General features: G+C 40.5%; 1 protein-coding gene across 8 annotated transcripts in view; it reads left to right on the top strand.

The window, feature by feature from the left end:
• Positions 1 to 19,805, top strand: part of LOC110827139 (SUN domain-containing ossification factor) — a 101,765-nt gene that overhangs the window by 66,920 nt on the left and 15,040 nt on the right. Inside the window, exon 1 of one of the 8 annotated variants that reach the window (XM_087353185.1) lies at positions 2,774 to 2,966. The exons of 6 other annotated variants lie outside the window; for them this stretch is intronic. The gene's annotated coding sequence lies outside the window, so the exon portion shown is untranslated. Of the gene's footprint in view, positions 1 to 2,773; positions 2,967 to 19,805 lie in introns of those variants that run through there. One more of the 8 variants, XM_087353187.1, reaches the window with a different exon arrangement.

Below are 19,805 nucleotides of genomic sequence, written 5' to 3'. Positions count from 1 at the left end.
TTACCCTTTGTACACCGGTACTTATTTACAGTTCATGTTATCATCATAATAGCAGTGCATATGGATCTCGTGTGGTTTTTTGAACGGATAAAACTTGATGGAGCGATGATTCTGTCCGTGGAGAGGACGTGCTTCTTCAAAATGCATTTTGTTTGTTGTGAAATTCATTACGCCATCTTGAAATAATATGAGCGGGAGCTTCAGATTTTAAAGCACCCCGTTTAGTTGATTGATAGAATACGTCATGGTCATGGAATTTTCGTAGAATCTGAATCATCTGTGCGATCACAAACACCATGAAACCATGTTTGTTCAATGAAGTTTTGTCCACTTGATATGTCACATGTAGGGTTTAGATATGTATAGGTATTCTGTTTTTCTTCGCTTTTGACGTAAATACGTCTATACGGAAGGGTCATTCGGCAAAAAAGTGAAAGGAAAACGGAACGAAAATGTTTAAGATCCATATTAACAAATCAACAACAATGGTTACCTAGGGAACGTCGTGTTTACTCGGCATTGTTGTTACCTAACGTGTAAGATCCATATCAACAATGTGTAAATATGGACCGATAACAATGGTCAGCTTGCGTGCATTGTTATGTTACCTAGGAAACGTCATCTGTTTACTCGGCATTGTTGCGTTACTTTACTGCCGTCAACAATCCGCTTTCGTTATTGCGGAAAGAGCTGAGCTGTGAATCGCTTACATTACAATCAGCTACCACAGACCCATCTTAAGAGTAACTAATTCAAGTTGAATAAGCAAAGTCTTAATCAAACTTTACTCAATTGTAAAGGATGTATAAAGGAAATATTTAGAATAAAGCCAATATATAAACTTCCTTTGCGTATAGACGTATTTACGTCAAATTCTCCGGAACCGTGGTTCCACTGTCAATTTTTTTGCACGTCTTACTATGTACGAAGATGGCTGTCTTCCGGGTTGTAGAGCCGTGTAGTCTGGTAGAAGTTAAACGACGTTTCTTATCATGTACATGAATAGTAGGATTATTTTTCTATCACAATTCACAATACGGAATGTTTTTGACATCTACTTCGTATTCCTTTATGCTTTACTTTTTAATTGCGAGTTATGCAGAGCTGGTGACTGGCGTATCCTCTGTTTTAATACACATAAAGTCGTTATTTTTTATATTATACTAGTTCTAAACACTGTTTAGACGGCATTTCCAAAGATCAGTTACCTGCAGTGGATTAGTGAATTTTGTCCATTGTCTGGTATTCCGAAAAGAGCAGATGTTTCGGAAGCTGGGTCTGTTTCCGTCCTCAGGTGAAAATGTGAGGAATGCCTACTCATTTGGGTCCCTCAGTCGCTGACCTCGGTAAATAGCAAATGTTTAGACTTCCTATAAATAAATAGATGTGAAGTGTTACATCCAGTGTACATTATGAGACGGGACACTGCATGATCCTACGTCTAGAGACTTCTTGAGCAAACTGTACACATCACATGTCATTTTTACACACCGCAAATCGATTTGGGTACTAAACGAAGTTACGTAGGAGCAGCCATATACGAACAGTTCTGAAATTCCTCCGGCTGTAACTTAGTTACACCGCTTACTGGAGTTTTCTGTGTCCTTACGAAGAAAGAGAAGCGAAATTTGGATCTGGTGCAGTGGTCAGAACTCTTTAATTCACGGCCGAATTATCAGGTGACCTTGCCGTGTTGATAAACGATTTATGTGTACAGAACATCAGTTTCCTGGCAACATTTGTGTCAAACGATCAATAAAACGTTATCTGACAGCCAGACTCGCGTTGCTCCAGCTGTAGCTATTATTTAATTGATATTAAGTTTATTATCGTAGTTGCGCATGCTCTGTTGCGGGAATTTTTTTATGCAGCTGTGCGCACAAATTGTTTTAGCATTATATTGCATAATTCCTTTACTTAAACATAAGAAGCGAGCGATGTTTTCATCGAATGTTTTTGTTTTCAATAAGCACAACAAGCTAACTTATTTAAGTATCCCAATGTTGTACCAAAGCAAGGACGGTGCTCACCTATGAAATTACTTGATATATATGGGAGTTTCAAAGACATTTCTTCGCTTTCTTTAGGGTTAGTTAAAACGTTCGTGTTGTGTATTGCAGCCGACCTTGATAGTTGCTAATCTAAGTAAATTTTGGAAATTAATACCACCAATGTTTGTATTTGTATTTGTATTTATGCAGTCGTGTAGTCTCGGTTTTTGCCTTCTGCGTATTACGGTGAAGGTAGGACGTGGCGTAGTCGTTGGAAGGCAAGGGACGAGCTTGACGCATCAACTGCCATTACTCTTGGAGGATCGCCCTATTTACTCATCGGATTAGAATAATTTTTAATTTATTGTTATCATTCTTGAGAGTGCTGACCGGCCTGTCTTCATTTCTAAAGCTTTTTAGTGTTTTGAGGCAAATTATTTTTACAATTGCTGCACAAAATTCTAATTGTTGTTCTTGCTTTTTCGTGAGAACCGTGCGATTTTCACCCTTCACCTCATACTTCTTTTTTCCTTGCCCTCGGCGTTTGCTCTCAGACACAGAGTCAGTTAATGTACATTTTAACTGTCGCTGGATTTACAAACAATGATGTGGCAATAAAACTATAATTTTTTTATTGTCAGAATGCAATTGCCGACCGATTTCTAAACAAGGTTATGGACTACACTACCAGTGCAGTTACCATCTGAACATGCACTTTCTTTCGTTGGAGAAGCTGACAGCGGATGGTAACAGGGTTGTGCTTTTATAAAAGCCTGTCTCCTGCGGTTCCGTGCCATTCTTTCCGATTTATCCCATCAAGGATGGCTTGTGTGTTTGATAAATAAGGTACAGAATGCGACAACAGAGTCAAACGGATAACGAGCGATAGGAGACGCAGATAATAGGAAGTTGAATGAAGTAACATGGCAATTGACCGATAGGGATGAAGTGCGTGCGTGAAGACAAGTGATAATTGTGAGTAAAAGCTATTTGTGGAAAAGGTAAGACAAAATAAGTGGCTGGAGCAGATTTATGTTAGAGACGCTGACAATCCGTTTGCTGGTCAAGACATTTTCCATAGTCTATGGAAGCCGATTATTCAATACCTTGTCCACAAGAATCCACCACTGTGTCCAATATCCAGCCAGTTGAATCTAATACGCAACTCTACATCATATTTCTTGTAGATTCACATTGATATTATCGTATTATCAACTACTAGGTCTTGCAACTGCCTTCTTCTGTTATGGGTTTCCTACTAAAATTTATTTCTCACACTTCAGCATGTCGGATTTGATATAAGCTTAATTCCATTACAAATGTTTAACTAGTATGCATGACTTTTCTTTGTCATACTCTGTACCAGTGTCGTTCAGGCCTTTTGGTGGATTTGGTTATCAAATTAAGGAGGTTGAGATTGGCGGGGAAAATAGCACGTATGGGATTAATGAGGAACACATTTACTATTTAGTTGTAAGATTTGAGGTTTTCACAGCGGTGAATATGAAGATTTCTGTCTTCTGGGTTGTTGCGCTGTGTAGTCTGGTCGATGTTAACCAACGTTTCAGAGGTCATACTGCCTCCATCATCAGGGCGATAAGTATGAAGATTTCTGTCTTCTGGGTTGTTGCGCTGTGTAGTCTGGTCGAAGTTTACCAACGTTTCAGAGGTCATACTGCCTCCGTCATCAGGGCGATGAAGATTTCTGTCTTCTGGGTTGTTGCGCTGTGTAGTCTGGTCGATGTTTACAAACGTTTCAGAGGTCATACTGCCTCCATCATCAGGGCGATTCTTAGTATGAAGATTTCTGTCTTCTGGGTTGTTGCGCTGTGTAGTCTGGTCGAAGTTTACCAACGTTTCAGAGGTCATACTGCCTCCGTCATCAGGGCGATGAAGATTTCTGTCTTCTGGGTTGTTACGCTGTGTAGTCTGGTCGATGTTTACCAACGTTTCAGAGGTCATACTGCATCCGTCATCAGGGCGATGAAGATTTCTGTCTTCTGGGTTGTTACGCTGTGTAGTCTGGTCGATGTTTACCAACGTTTCAGAGGTCATACTGCATCCGTCATCAGGGCGATGAAGATTTCTGCCTTCTGGGTTGTTGCGCTGTGTAGTCTGGTAGATGTTTACCAACGTTTCAGAGGTCGTACTGCCTCCGTCATCAGGGCGATGAAGATTTCTGTCTTCTGGGTTGTTGCGCTGTGTAGTCTGGTAGATGTTTACCAACGTTTCAGAGGTCGTACTGCCTCCGTCATCAGGGCGATGAAGATTTCTGTCTTTTGGGTTGTTGCGCCGTGTAGTCTGGTCGATGTTTACCAACGTTTCAGAGGTCATACTGCCTCCGTCATCAGGGTAAACATCGACCAGACTACACAGCGCAACAACCCATAAGACAGAAATCTACTATTTGGTTGGTTTGCATGAAAGGAACATATCACTTGGGAGAGACAGGTGTGGATGGTAAGATGCTCGTAATGTAAAAGCAGGTTTTCTTTAGGACAAGGGCCTTTGGTAGGCTCTTGTGGATATGATTATGGATCTTCAGTTCCATTAAAGCGGAAATTTATTGTCCAACTGAGCGATAGTTGCTTTCTGAATAAGGACTCTGCTAAGTGGAGTTAACGGTTCTCGGTGCGGGATGTGGTATTAAAGTGAAATATAATTGAAATGCGTACTATATTTAAATAAACGAATTTAGAGTTTATATCTGTCGAAACATTCAGATTGTTTGACTGAAACTTATATTTTCCAATAGTGAATGTATAATAAATTTCCCATAAGACGAAATCCGTCTTTTTCGTCATGCATAATCGAAAATTTTTGCTTAATACTTGTTCAGGTCTGTGGTACTACGAAGTTTCTGTGTATATATTACACCTATCATATTAATTTATTGGCTTATTGATGTGTTTATAGATATTGTGCCTTATATAAATGCACACACGCCTTTATGAGATATAGAAGCTTCACTTATCGGTAGAAGATAACTCGTAACGCATTTTGCCAGGGCGACTTGCCTTATCTAAAAACATAAATGCGTTGTAATCAGTATAATTGGAACTTCGATAGGCTACGAAAGAACTGTCATTACGACATAATGAAGAACAGGTTGCCTCATAGTTAATGTAGACTTAGGTCACGGTTAATTCATGTCTCGGCTTCGTATTTTTATTAAAATAGACTTGTAAAGAGTTTTATGGTGAATCACAATGGCCGTTCGGCGTAAGGCGTTGGCCTTGACCTCTCAAATATTGGGATTCTATCCCTACTCCAGGCAGTGCGTAGGTGGAAGACTTGAGACGGGCTGACTGTGTGCTCAAGGAGCCGTACCAAATATCTGGAATAACAAAACTGATGAGTGATTGAACTGTCACCCACGCTACACGGACAGAATTATAAATGATGATCAAATTTTTTAGCTGCAGTGATTGTGATTTTAAAATGTAGGACACATCTAACAGAAAGCTAATGAGACAGTAACCTCTAATGAACGTAACAAGTTTAATTGCAATAAAAGTACTTTTCCGTCCTTTCTACTGTACAAATGAGTTCAAGTTCTAGTTCGCTCATGTATTTCTGAAGGAGACGTTGGTCGCTGCAGTCTGTGCTCTCGGTAGTAGGCTACCAAGTTATTGACAGCTTGTCAACACAGTAAGCATTCTGTCTATCCGTAGTGCACGTAGGGACGTTAGGCTGGTGACAGTATTAAGGCATTAACTACCGATTATGTTAGGCCAACATAACCTTTTTCTAATTTCAGACTACGAAAATAAATCGTGAAATGTTGAAATTGACATGTTGGAAGAAAAAAGTATCTTGAAGACGGTTTTAAATTATGGAGAACAGAATTAAGAAAGCAGAGGAAAGGATGAAATGGCCAAGTGATATTTAATAAGGAGGGACAAATACTTGACGCTAGTGATGGTGATGATACGTCCATTCTGTTCTCGTCAGTGCTCGTTCCCTGTTGGTGGTGACATTAAGCACCTCTGAAACGTCGGAAAGCTTCTGCCGTACTGTACGATGCAATATCCCAGAAGACGGTCATCTTTGCGATTTAATTGTATTATCTTCCGAATGCGCATCAGCGACATTATTGGCTGAGCTAACTTCCTCCGTCACAGCACATGCTGATGTTTACTAATAGCAATTAAATGCTTTTTTTTTAAAAAAAAAGAAGGGCGGTAGTCTGTTGCTCGAAGGCTTTCTGTTTTAACTTCATGATCTAGATGTAGCTAAGGTTGAATTAACTGTTTTCATCATCCACTCCAGTTGCTGTTGTTAGCGACAAGTACAAATCTTAATCGCCTCAAAAAACTTATTGTGGTTCTCTTGTTTTGTATTTACTCCTCTCAACTTGGCAGACAGCCCTAATTTTGGCCCACTTTTGTAATTTAGGAAGTGTATTGTTAACATTTCGAATGTCCCCATGGAAACAAATACTTAAAAACGGACTAGTAGTAGGCTCGACGTCAGAATAACAATAGCTATCAGATTATAACGAGGTTATGTTTGCCAATTCAGTGAACTGATGCAATAACAGTTTTAATGATCTTCCCTATACAGTACATTGAGTTATTTTGATCCTTTGTTTAATGGCAGACGTACCTCGATTCTTTAATATGCAAATGTTTTGTTATATGGCAGAATACGTTTCTTAATGTTTTCTGCTTTGCTAACATGAATTTTATATGGGCTACACAACGAGTTATTGTTCAGGACGGCATAAACACGTGAATCTTAAGACCATGCCATAACACACCAATGAATAAAACGATATTCTATACTATTTTATTTACTGGGTGTGAAATTTTGTAACGTAGATTGAGAGTGTTTGATAACAAGAATGTTTGAGAATTTTTTTGACTAGCTGAGCATACTATATAAAGCTTAATATCACGCATATACTACGCGTGTTAGCATTTAATATCGGCCCTGCATAATGGTAGCATTACATTGCAATCGATGTAAAAATATTAGCGTGTCTTTTCAACGTAAAATTTGTTAATTCTCTGCTACGTGTTGATATTTTTGTTTACAAAACAAACGTGCAAAATGCAATCTGATTTATATACTTCCCCACAAGATTTACCGAAATATGTAACATACGTTTTTAACATTAATCTTAAAACTTTGCATACCGTGTAGTGTATTAGAATATAAAATAAGCAAACTATTAACACTACAAATGACACTAGTGCCAAACGCGTTTCGACCTCAAGAGGTGAACTCCAACGAAGCGTGGGTGTTTGGCACTAGTGTCATTTATAGTGTTGATAGTTTATTTTATGTTTTAAACATTGTTTACTTGTTTACCGGAAACTGATTGTTGTCAGTTGGCCTAAACTGTGTTACAAACTGATTAGTGAATGCAGTTTATGGCGTGTATGTTAAAATACTTTTGTTGATTGGTGATAATTTTTGAAAATCGCTGTTTTAAGCTGTCTCAAATATGTCTTGGAGGATTCGAGAGTCCTGTAAGAAGCAAGGAAAACATGCTACGATATAGATTTTCACTGCTTGCTATTTTACCGCCATTCTTGGCGGGCAATTTTTAGTTCTTTTTATATCAGACGATTTCAGAGTAACTTGGATGAGAATCTTTTAGCAGGAGGAAAAGCTGTCTGTCTGCTTAAGTAGCTCCAAAGAAAGTCGCTGTAGTAGAATGCAATCGTCGTCGCTTGGTGAAGGTGAGAGAAGTCTATACGAGTGTTTTGTGTGCCTAAGTTTACGGAGGTTTAAAAATATCCCCTTCCTTTTTCTTTTTTCTTTTTCCTCCAGGTTGCCCCGAAGCAAAGCGAACTGGTTTTAGTTACGAACATTTCTCTCTTCAGAGGTATTGACTTGTGCTGGAATGTTAGTGAGAAGTGTGCATCTTAGATTCTTTTTTATATTTTACTATTTGACCGTTTCCTATTATGGTCTTACGCGTTCCTTGGCCTCTGTCAATGGAACACTATTGATTTCAGATCTAGACAGATCTAAGAAGTGTTCTTAACAAAATTTATAAAATGGACTGCTAGTTACAGTGCAAGCTAAGCAGCTCTATGGAGCAGAGTCCTTGAGATGGTAATCGTCGCTCAGCGAGTCAGATTCCTTTTATGGAACCCGGAGGTTCCTTACAGCGTTCACGGGAGCCCGCAACTTTGCGACTCTCTAGTGGTAAGACGGGGAATGCGGCTGAAGGTCTGGAAAATGTTTGATTGATAACCGTAGGTTGGCTGTTTTCTGGGCTCGCCATAACGGTGGAGGCAGTAAGGACCTCTGAAACGTCGGTGAACTTCTACCAGACTACACGGCGCTCCAACCCAGAAGACAGCCATCTTCGGACACACCGCTGCGAAAACCACAAATCCTACGTTGATGACCCTGTTTTAAACGTTTGTGAGAATGGTTGATTCATACCCACTGATCATTTTCTGAGTTTCGGCCTGTTTGATGTACACGACGTTTCGGGAGTTGGCTGTTTTGCGTCGTCAGTTTGCAAGGTGGTTTTTATGCGAGTGCAATTCTGGGCGAACGAGTTGGATACTTTTCCCGTTGGCTGTTGGGATCGAGCCCGGTACTCTTTAAACTCAAGGCTAATGCTCTGAGAAGTCAGAAGTAAAGTCAAGTCACGAAATGTGCAAGTCGAGGAATGCATCTTAGACGGTGGAGAATGAGCAGTGTGATGTTGGTGTGACTGACAACGCTGTGGCTGTTAAGAACAGTATTCTGAAGACAGCCTATGGCTTCGTAGTGTTACTTGATCCAAGACATGACTTCTGCCTCCCGGAACTGTTTAAAGTGGCACAAACCATATACTACAAGGATATGTATATATAGTACTTCTGCTGAGAGGTCAGGTCTATGCGAGGAAGACATTCTTGGCACGAGGCGCCAGTAATCTGAAGTCATACGCAGATAAATCAAATCGCCCTGCCGCCAACATAGTCTACAATTCTCTTTTATAGATAAAGAATCAATGTCCTTTGAGCCATTACTATATTGTCCTCTGATCCTACCATATAAAGAATTTAACTCTGGCCCGTCATATACCATCACTGAGTTCACAGCGATGACGCTATTGTATTGCGTATTGCCTGCTTTGTAAGGCACATTTATATGTACTTTTCGGGAACTGATTTACTTCCGTCTTCAGGTAACTTTTTTCCCCGTTTCTTGTAGCAGCGAGTAATTTAGAACCCGGGTCCGCGTCACTGGATTGCTAAGTAATGTTACAGTTCCTTAATAAGATTGCAAACATTCCTACAAATAACAAAAAAGATATTGTTTTTGACTCATCAGTAACTAATATGCAAATATACAAATATGCGACTCTTCGTGTGTAGGCCTACATCTCACAAATGTAACTCAGAATCTGTACTCCAGGTACAAGATTAGAAATGTGTGCTGTTTGGATTACACTGGTGTTCCAAAGGTGTTATTTATATCGCTTAGGTCATTGTTGCACTGATGCGATCCGAGATTACATGATTAGCGTTTTAAAGATACGAAAATCAAAGTGACTTCAATTTTCATATCGTGCCGTAAAAAACTTTAATGAAGTAATACGAATTTGTTGGAACAACAATAACAAATCAAAATGACACTCATGAGGAAGTTAGGAGGAGATTAAATTCTGGAAATGCTTGCTACTTCTCAGTTCAAACTATTTTGTCTTCCCGTCTGATTTCTAAGAACCTGAAAATTAAAGTATACAAAACAGTAATCTTACCTGTTGTTTTGTATGGGTGCGAAACATGGTCTCTCACTAGAGGGAGGAACACACATTGCAGGTGTTTGAGAACAGGGTGTTGAGAAGGATATTTGGGCCTAAGAGGGAAGACGATGGGGCGTGGAGAAAACTGCATAATGATGAGCTTAAAAATCTGTACTGCTCCCCCAGTATTGTCAGGGTGATTAAGTCGAGAAGAATGAGATGGGCTGGGCATGTAGCGCGCATGGATGGGATAAGATGTATACACTGGGTACTGGTTGGGAAACCTGAAGGGAAGAGACCGCTGGGGAGACCTAGACGTAGATGGGAGGATAATGTCAGGCGGGATCTGTGGGAGATAGGAGTTGAAGGAGACTGGATTTTGTTGTCCCTAATTCGGTGATGAACCTTCGGGTTCGGTAAGCCATCTAGTTAGTTAGTTAATACGAGTTTGTTAACCGAAGGGAAACTTACCACAACGTTAACTACCAACCCTTGCATTGATGTGTTAAAAGCAGTGGTTCCGCTGTGATCATGTCCGTGCATTTGACACAGTAGGAGCCTGCGTTTTCATTGGCTGTTATTTATTTTTGATTCTACACACGTGAGTTACCGACTGCTGTAATTGTTAGGGCTAATTGATGGAAGTCGCCTTTTGTATCATGCCGGAGCTAGGAAGTTTAAACTTCTCGCCTACTTTAAAGTCTTGCATCATGCATTTTAGCCCATGCTTAGGCTTGTGACTTTTTTGAAGTAAAAAGCGTTTCGAATAGGTCTACTTCACATACGAGTAAAACTCAGGTAAAATTTGTTTACAAAACGTTTTGTATGTGACATGATGTCTTTATTCATTAATCTGCAGTGTTGTACGTAAGTGCACATTATCTAAAAGGCTTATTCAATTAGTGTGTACGTAATGTACATTTTATGAAGGTTACGCTGGGCTCGGAAATGAGGCATGACTTGATCTTTCCTACGTTATTTTCGTTCCATTTAATGATGTCATGAATTTTAACAATAATCTAGATGAGCCAGCAGTTCTTTCTGTGACCTTCATCAATAACATCACCATAATATATCTGAATATGTAATTGTTTAATAGGCATTGTTTAGTATTTATTTTTTTATTTAAACCACGACGAAAATATTAATTCTTATTCAGAGCAGCAGGTTCTCCGCAAACTCAGCGTCATCTCCACAATCATTTGATGATCTCGGTTTTATCTTGAAAAGGAAACGGTTATTCATGCATAATAAGGGTCAAATTTTTATTTATTCGCGATACTTCCAGCGTTGTATTTTGTTAGTTAATGCCCTGCTAGCGTTCATTATATGCTGACACAGGATGGTGTCATGTATTTCGAAGCTGTGAAGCTTATGTAATATTGGCAGAACATAATATATATTGACCTACAGTGCCACTTGATTGTTATTGCTGTATAAGCTTGCTTTCTCATGGTTCAGTTGATGTGACTGTAAAATAATTTACACACGCGTATGAACTGAAACCGTAGTTGGTACGATATTTCGGGAGTTCGTGTGAATGTCATTATAGTATCAGATGTTTAAGCGTTTATTTTAAGGTTATTGGCGGCGTTTGGCCTCCAGCCTGGGGCGTTTTGAATACTAGGCCAGTGGGTGGTGTGCTAATTTTAAAGTAAAAACTCTTTTACCATTTGACAGTATGACAACCAGTCACTTGAAGAGGGGTTTAGTGCCAAGTCTCGGGACGTCGTGTGTATCAGATTCACCTGTGACAGTGGACGATGTCCAATATAATATTGCAACTTCTGAAATTGCGCCTTTGCGAGCGACGCATGCAGAACTTTTAAGACGGGCCGTCGAAAAGGACACACGCCGACTAGCGTGTGCAGTACACAGATGATGTCAATGCCGGGACGTCACAAGTGACCCTAGAGGGGAAGCTGTCGAAAGTCACGTCATCCAAGGCTGCACAGAGCTAGCGGCGTTTGTCAGTCAGTGATCTCTGCGTCTTCCCCTTGCGCTGGCGCTACACACATTCCGCTAACACATGTCTGGCGAGTTACACAATTACTCATACGTACTAGCTGTTCTAAAGATATCACGATTGTCCTTGTCGTTATTGTTTCTTCCGGTTGCACGTACACGTTCATGGAACAAGTGTTTCAGATGATCACATGCTCAAAGCATTTTATTTATTTATTTTTCAAAATTAAGTATGTCGAAATAGTTGGCCCTAGGATTCGAGTTGGACACTTCGTGCGTGAAAATTGGGTAGGTCTTCTGATGTGTCTCGTGGTGCTCTATTTTAGGGTGGTGGAGGTGACCGTTCTGTTCTGCAGTAGATCTTCCGGGGCTTAACCTACGGACACCCCCCTCCCCCCTTTTCACAAGAATAACCTAACGACGTGTCTGTGTTCGCTTTGACTGAACTCTATACTCTGCCAGACAAATGTTGTGAATTGTGGACGATATATTTGGCGTTCAAACATACACGGCTGGTAGCCCCAGAAGAATTTGTTATACTTAGTCGCCCTGAAAGCTTCAGATCATGAGGGCACATGATATATAGTTAGAAACTAAAAGTTGTGTAAGTAAGACAGCTGACGTCGTCTTGTAAGAATACTCTTCTTTAAAATGTACAGATTAAGAGACTTTTAGCATTTATCGTCGTACATTGGCTTAATGTATCAGTTTTTAATATAAAATCAAGGCTGTCTGAATCTATGCTTTTTTCTCAAGTCAGTTTCTGATAAACAGTGAAGTAGAGACTGAAGGCAGCAGAGTATTAAACGGAAGTGGGTGCATTTTTAGGAACTAGACTGTAATTCGCTTGTTTTTCTTAATAATAAGAATAGTTAGATACGCTAATGTTTTTATATCCCCTGTAATCTGTTGCTACGCGTATGGGGCTGATAATGATGATAATGATGGTAACACTCGCGTAGTGCATGTGTAATACGGCCTTTTTATTTCAGCTAGACCCATTTAGAACTCAAACTTAAAAAAATTGGAACCTCTATTCCGGTCCGTTACCGTCAAATTGAACCCGTTCTGATGATAATAGTGCGAAGATAAAAATTAACTTCCGTTTGGGTTTCGTAATGACCAGATTTTACTATAGGCTTTTAATAACACGGAAGTGTTGGTGTAGGGATGACAACGTGTCCATGCACTTAAAGACGGAGAACTCCTTTTAGCCTTGAAGAAAATTCTATTTATGCTAAATTCTATTTATGGTAAATGTGCAATGGTAGATTTAATGCTGCGTCAGTGCCATGACATCTCATTTCTTCGGCACGCGTATCAGCGAAGTACTGAGGAAATGAAACGGCGTAGTGTTCGTGTGTTTCTGTAAAAGATATTACAAGAGGAGAGAGTTGGAGGCAGGCGCGTACTTGAAGCCGCCAAACATATCTTTACTGAGAAAAAGGAACTGTTACGAGTGCGACATATGGACATTTATTTAAAGAGTACGACACGAACCAGTCATTTGTTAATCTTCTATACCGTTTTTACTCTGGTTACACAGAACATAAGCATGGGAATATTGATGATGGTATTCTGGATTCTGACGCCAGGTGACTTTGAAGGCGGGTTATAACATTTTGGGGAACATACTGCCTACGTCTTCAGGGCAGAGATGGAGGCCTTATGTTTATTTGAAGGGAAATACTACAGTTCAGCGGTTGGTCCCCGACTTCTCACTGTGGAGGTCCGGTTTCGCGCCCCTCGTAGAATTTGTAGTGGACGAAGTGGCTCTGGTACAGGTTTCTCTCCGAGTTCCTCGGATTTCCGATGTATCATTCCACAACAGGGCACTATCCACTCACTTCTCATGAGGTTTGATAATGGGACCCTTAGCGGTCGCAGTTCTATAGACACAGTTCCCGCTCCGTCACAGTAATAGTAATAATGATGCTTCTCTGAAACGTACAATTCCTCACGGATGCCAACCCAGAAGACCGCCATCGACATCCTTATGGCCATGAGAGGCAGCAAGCATATCTGAAAACGTTGTTAAACTTCTGTCAGGCTGCACGGCGCAACAACCCAAAGACATACTCACCCCTGTAAGAACGTGAAATCTCACGTATAAGATGGAAGACTGCCCTCTATGAAGTGACAAAGAACTGGGTTTCATACTTTCAGGTGTTAGCTGTTTCAGATCCCTGTTTGATATTTTGTGTCGTATTCAGCCATATCAGAGGAAGCCGTCGGCTTTATTAGTCTTAATGTGTCAGGTGTGGCAGTCTGGCGTGAAGTTGTACACTTCTTGTTTGCACGACACTTAACGGGTTTCGACTGTAGAGGCAGCTTGTAGTCTAGCATACAAATTCAAAGCCTGGGAAATGGTTACTCAGAATAGCGGTTCATAAATCAGTAATATGCAACTTGTTTACAGATGGTGCATAAGATGTTCTACCATATTCATTTATTCTGTGACACGCAGAATATGATTTTACATGTTCACACTTGTCTTGGTGATTGTACAGTTGACATTGTACTGACTGTCCAGCTCCATGCAAAAGTGTCCTTCTTGAGAATATTCACTCAGATAGCTATGGAAAGCGAAGGCCCAGTTTTGAGTTCACAAGATCCTCCTTACGCTTGCCTGAGGTTCGTTTTAATATTGTACTTCTGTCTACATCTAGGTCTTACAAGTGACCATCTTCCTTCAGGTTAATTTTGAATGCATTTCCATCTGCCATGGGTTTTATAAGCCGTCCTCTTCCGTTCATTTCCCTTGACTGGATCGTCCTAATAACGTTTAGTGATGAGTGCAAATTATGAAGCTCCTCATTATTTGATTTGCTGTAGACTGTTAATTATTTCTCTTAGTTCCAAATATTCTCTTTAGCACCCTTTTTTAGAAACCTCGTTCTATGACTTCCTTTGGAATTGGAGACTTCGATCTTCCACGTAGACCTTTTTCAAGACGCTTTTGAACCAAATTTTCTTTTTTCATTATGTGTCTACGTACTAGCCACATGCCGAGCCCTTTCGTAGGCTGTTGGATTTCAGTATCCGAACAATGTTAAACGACCTCTATTAATGCCACGTTCCTCGTTGCAGCAGTCTTCAAGCGTTTCATGAATACGCTAGAAATGTCACGCGTACATTTGCTACCTTGTTTGTTGTGGTGCTTTGTCTTCTGTTTATATGACCAAATTTTAAAAAAGTTCAGTTGCTCATTCATCTTCCTCCTAATTGTGTCATTTTAATTTTTGGTATGGCACAACAGTTACTGATGTACAGGACACTTCTAGAGTTCAGTAATTGTTTTCATGACATCTGAGGTCAAATTCAAGTTAGTAGAGGCTAATATTGTGTTTACACGTGGCATGAATTGGAAGCCGTGATATTGTAAAGTTTTCTCCATTAGCATAAGTGTGAGAATCGCAGAAAATGAGATAATTGCGACCCGAGGTTAAGCCATATCATACAGACGCCTAGTAGTAGTGACGTCTTCGTCTCAGCACTGGCGAAAATTGCGCTGTAATGAATGAAAGGTCTCTTGTACGCCTTGGCGTACAAGAGGCCTGCGGCAGTGATTGCAGAATTACATGTCGATGCTTTGTGGAATTCATGGACCAGCTGAGCGACTATTAGCTTCTCACGAGGGCTCCGCTGTAGGGAGGAAAGTTTCTCGTAACTATGAATTTATAGAAATTGGAGAAATATGAGATTAATTTGCCGTTTATATTGGTGCTGTGATTGGTTGATCACTCTTAAAGGAACACGTATATTAAGGACATTAAAAACAGTGATAGGGCAACATCTTAGGCGTCAGAAATAAATGGTAATTGCCAGGAGAGTGGATATAATTAAATTACAAAGAGGCTCATAATTTATTCTCTTCACCTAGTTCACAGTTGCAGCACGCATGCGAGAAACAGATTGATGCATGAGTTTGGTTAAAAATTTTCGTCGAAATGTAATCACATTGTAAACCTGGGTGTGGATAGATAATATTCACACGGATTTTAGAGAAATTGGTTTTGAAGATGTGAACATAATTAAACTGTCTCAGGGCAAGGTCCGATGTGCGATATTCACGAACTCTCAGTTCCAATGTGGTTATGAATGTAGTTGGTTTGTGGTTAGTGTTGTTTCGCTAATTTATCTGAACTAAACGATGAACATGTAAATTCTTATTATCAATTCGACCCATAATATGAATCGAAAACAAGTACGTCAGCGGACGTTAGAACCTGAAACGATAAAGTTATTGTCGTAATAACCGTAGCCAATAAAAGTGAATGCTCGGAAGACAGTCTGATAACGCAAGTTTGAATGACTGTTATGGTATGACGCTACGTTACGTCACGATCTTGCGTTATTCGAACTAAACTCTTGTTCTGTGCTGTGAAACAGACTTTGTTATATGGCGTCACTTATCTTGCAAAGCTAAAAGCATAGTATATTTACGAAAATATAGCCCATATTTGGAAGGAACATAGTTGGCAGTGTTTTTCATCCGGATGTTGTCCATGTAATAACAACATTCGAACTTGGAACTACGTTAATTTTATCTGCTTCTGAGGCATGGTTAGGTACCCTTTGTTCGATTTGCCTTGTTTGTAGTCTGTCACTTTGGTATGCTCGTTGGAACTTGGCTCTTGTTCAACGGTGTTTTGATGAAATCTATCTACTATAAAAATTTGTGATTTCTCGTTGTCGTCAACCAATTTGTCGTCAAAAAATGACATCATCAACAATGTCAACAGATATTTGTTTACTCGGCATGCCGAGTACAACACAACAATGCCGAGTAAACAAATAACGCTTCACAACAAAGAAATCAAAAACTATCAAGCCAGTCGCATTATGACTGCTTCAGAAGCAGCTCATCGCATTCTTGAACATTGACTGACAGTTGGCCTAAAACATCAGAAAAATGAAAGAAGACGTTATCAAGTATTTGAAGTACCAACTCTAACAACTCCTACAAGGTAAACTGATACTCATTCGATATATTACGATTACGAAAACTATTATGAAAACTGACTTTATGATCGATTTTAAGACGAAGATTTGCAAGGGTGGGGCTGGATGTTAAATGTTGACTGAACAAGAACTGAAGATTTCTGTCTTCTGGGTTGTTGCGCTGTGTAGTCTGGTCGATGTTAACCAACGTTTCAGAGGTAATACTGCCTGATGACGGAGGCAGTATGACCTCTGAAACGTTGGTAAACATCGACCAGACTACACAGCCCAACAACCCAGAAGACAGAAATCTTCATCGCCCTGATGACGGAGGCAGTATGACCTCTGAAATGTTGGTTAACATCGACCAGAATACACAGAACAACAACCCAGAAGACAGAAATCTTCATCGCCCTGATGACGGAGGCAGTACGACCTCTGAAACGTTGGTTAACATCGACCAGACTACACAGCTCAACAACCCAGAAAACAAAAATCTTCATCGCCCTGATGACGGAGGCAGTATGACCTCTGAAACGTTGGTTAGCATCGACCAGACTACACAGCGCAACAACCCAGAAGACAGAAATCTTCATCGCCCTGATGACGGAGGCAGTATGACCTCTGAAACGTTGGTTAACATCGACCAGACTACACAGCGCAACAACCCAGAAGACAGAAATCTTCATACTCACCGCTGTGAAAACCTCAAATCTTACACTGAACAAGAACTGTTGGCCTCTGAACAGCGACGTAAAGAACTACTTCAGACCTATTTAAGAAACTAGAGCAGAGCGCTCCTTTCGGAGCTCCTCGGGGAAGTTGGTCAAGTGTTTAAAACGCAACCAACCCCCTCCGAACCGCGACATAAAACTATTTAAGAAATGAAGAAAAGTGAAACAAGACGTTACCAACACCAACAAGGTAATCTGATACTAATAATAATATTCATTAAAGTCATACTGCTCATTCAAGGTTTAAAACACTTGAATGAGACACCAAACTAACCCCCCCGAGGAGCTCCGAAAGGAACGCTCTGCTCTAGTGTGTTAAAATGTTTCAAGTAAAATCTGTTTGGTCCTCATTGTGATAAATTCTCGTTTTACTTTACATTAAAAGTTTAAGCTGCCATACTCGATTTCATTTTGATCTAGCTCTGCAAATGCGCTGTGCTGTCACTTCCATGAGTCTCGTACGCCTGACGTACACAATTCAAAGAAACTTGGACGAGAATTTACGGGAGATGGATAACGAATTAAGTCATGAAGATTTAGAAAACATTGACGCTACTCCTACAGACATTTTATCTGAGCTGCGTATATTTTGACATTTTATCTCCTAGGTGACGGAGAAATCCAAATACTTCGGTTTCTCAAATAACCCATTTTAACGTTTCATCGCAGATGCTGAGACAGTCAGTGTGTACGATTTCATTAAAGATCTCGGGCATAATGACAAAGCGGAGGGAAATTTTCGATACCTGAAACAACACAAAATTATCAATCAACAGAGGTTCGTGAGTAAATGCTTACTTTCAGATTTGGATTACAGTAATCTTATGCATGTTACATAAAGACTACGAAGGTGAATTTCAGAACGTAATTTAGACGTTTCGGAGGTAATTGATGTCTTCTTCATTGCACTTCGGCGCTCTCAGACCACAAAGAGTTCATTGTTTAGGTGGTATTGGACGGCCGTGGTTTGTTTCTAGTACCGACTGGCAATATTTCTTTGGGCCAATGTGACCATGATAATTCGCCTCAGGTCCATCCGGCCTGCTGTTTTATGTACGTATGGCTGATTGATAGATAACTCACCTTCAACATTTGGTGTCGAGGTTAGAATGCAGCGAGTTTTACATACGCGCCACTAGACGTAATAGACGTTCAGTAGGGATTGTCAGAGGGATCACGCGAACCGTAACAGGAAAAGTTAAACCCGATTCTGAAACATTACTGATTAAAAATCAGCGTGCAGTATCTCATTAATGATTGATTTTGTGAAATTTGAGTGTCATGTGAACGTGTTGTAACATTCTTAATAAACAGCCACGAAGTTTCAGAAAATTTCCCGCGAGTCGATGGCCCTCGGTCTGGAAACAGTTGTGAACCCCTGCTTTTTTGCTTGGTGCTTCAGCAGGGTTAGTTTCTTGTGTGCATGTGCACGGTTGCTGAATAGGTGACTACAGGTTCTCGGCCGAGAATGTTGGTTTGGAATGTTTAATTGGAGGTGGACCAACTAACCTTGGTACTCCTATTGTCTGTCAAGGTCTTTCCTGACATACAGTACAACCATTCTGCAATGCCCGCATCTTATTTTCACTACGTCTGGGCTTATTGCGCTGTAATCGGGGCGGAATTGTAACTGTCACAGTAATATTAGTTCAAGGTCGTCGGCTTATTCTCAGTGTTGTTACGCCTCATGAGGTGCTGGCTATTAACGGGAAATTCTTGTGAGTTAATACTTCTATTCTGCCTTTTCATTTGTAATACTAGACATTTTTGTCACGCGCCGTAGCCGTGCTACCTGAGGCATCATGCTTCGGTCCGGTGATACGGAATGCGCGCTGGTTCGAGTCTCGGGGGAGAAGAAATTTTCTCATGAGATTTTCGACCGGTGTCTGGGACCGGTGCCAACCCAGCATCGTGAGGAAATTGGGGAGCTACAATGAGTAGCGTAATTCGGTCAGGAAAGCTAGCAATGGCTGGGGGTTCGTCGTGCTGACTACACGTCACCCTATATCTGGTTGGATGATTGTTTACCTCTGTTTAGGCATGTGAACGTGAGGCCAGCAGCCAGCTAGTCGGCTTTGGCTCTCCGAGCGCTGTTACGCCACGGATTATTATTATTATAATACTAGACATTTTTCTATAATCTTCTATGATCTCCATTTTACTGCAAGACTGCATGGAAATCGTGGTGGACATTGTCACAGGGTGGTTGTGAGTAGGTTTTGAGTGTCCAAATTGGTGATTGTGTGCCTTTGAAGCGAGAAGTTACACGAATAAAATGCCCATTTGAAGCATTTTTGAAAGTAGGTTATAACTCAATGGCAAATTGCTATTTTCAATTCATTCGCACTGCAGCCTGCCATTTTATCCAGATGGAGAGTCAGCCATGTGTCGAATAGCACAAAAAAGTCCTTCGAGTAATCGACCCGTTCTCGGTGTCTGAGCTTGCTGTATGGGGTCTGTGTTTTGCAG

The sequence above is a fragment of the Zootermopsis nevadensis genome, unplaced genomic scaffold, assembly GCF_977971745.1.
Source record: "Zootermopsis nevadensis isolate Lab colony 2312 unplaced genomic scaffold, Znev_1.0 Znev_ptg000021l, whole genome shotgun sequence".
Lineage (NCBI taxonomy): Eukaryota > Metazoa > Arthropoda > Insecta > Blattodea > Termopsidae > Zootermopsis > Zootermopsis nevadensis.
Note: the sequence above shows the minus strand (reverse complement) of the source record. Positions and strands in the feature narration are given on the sequence as shown.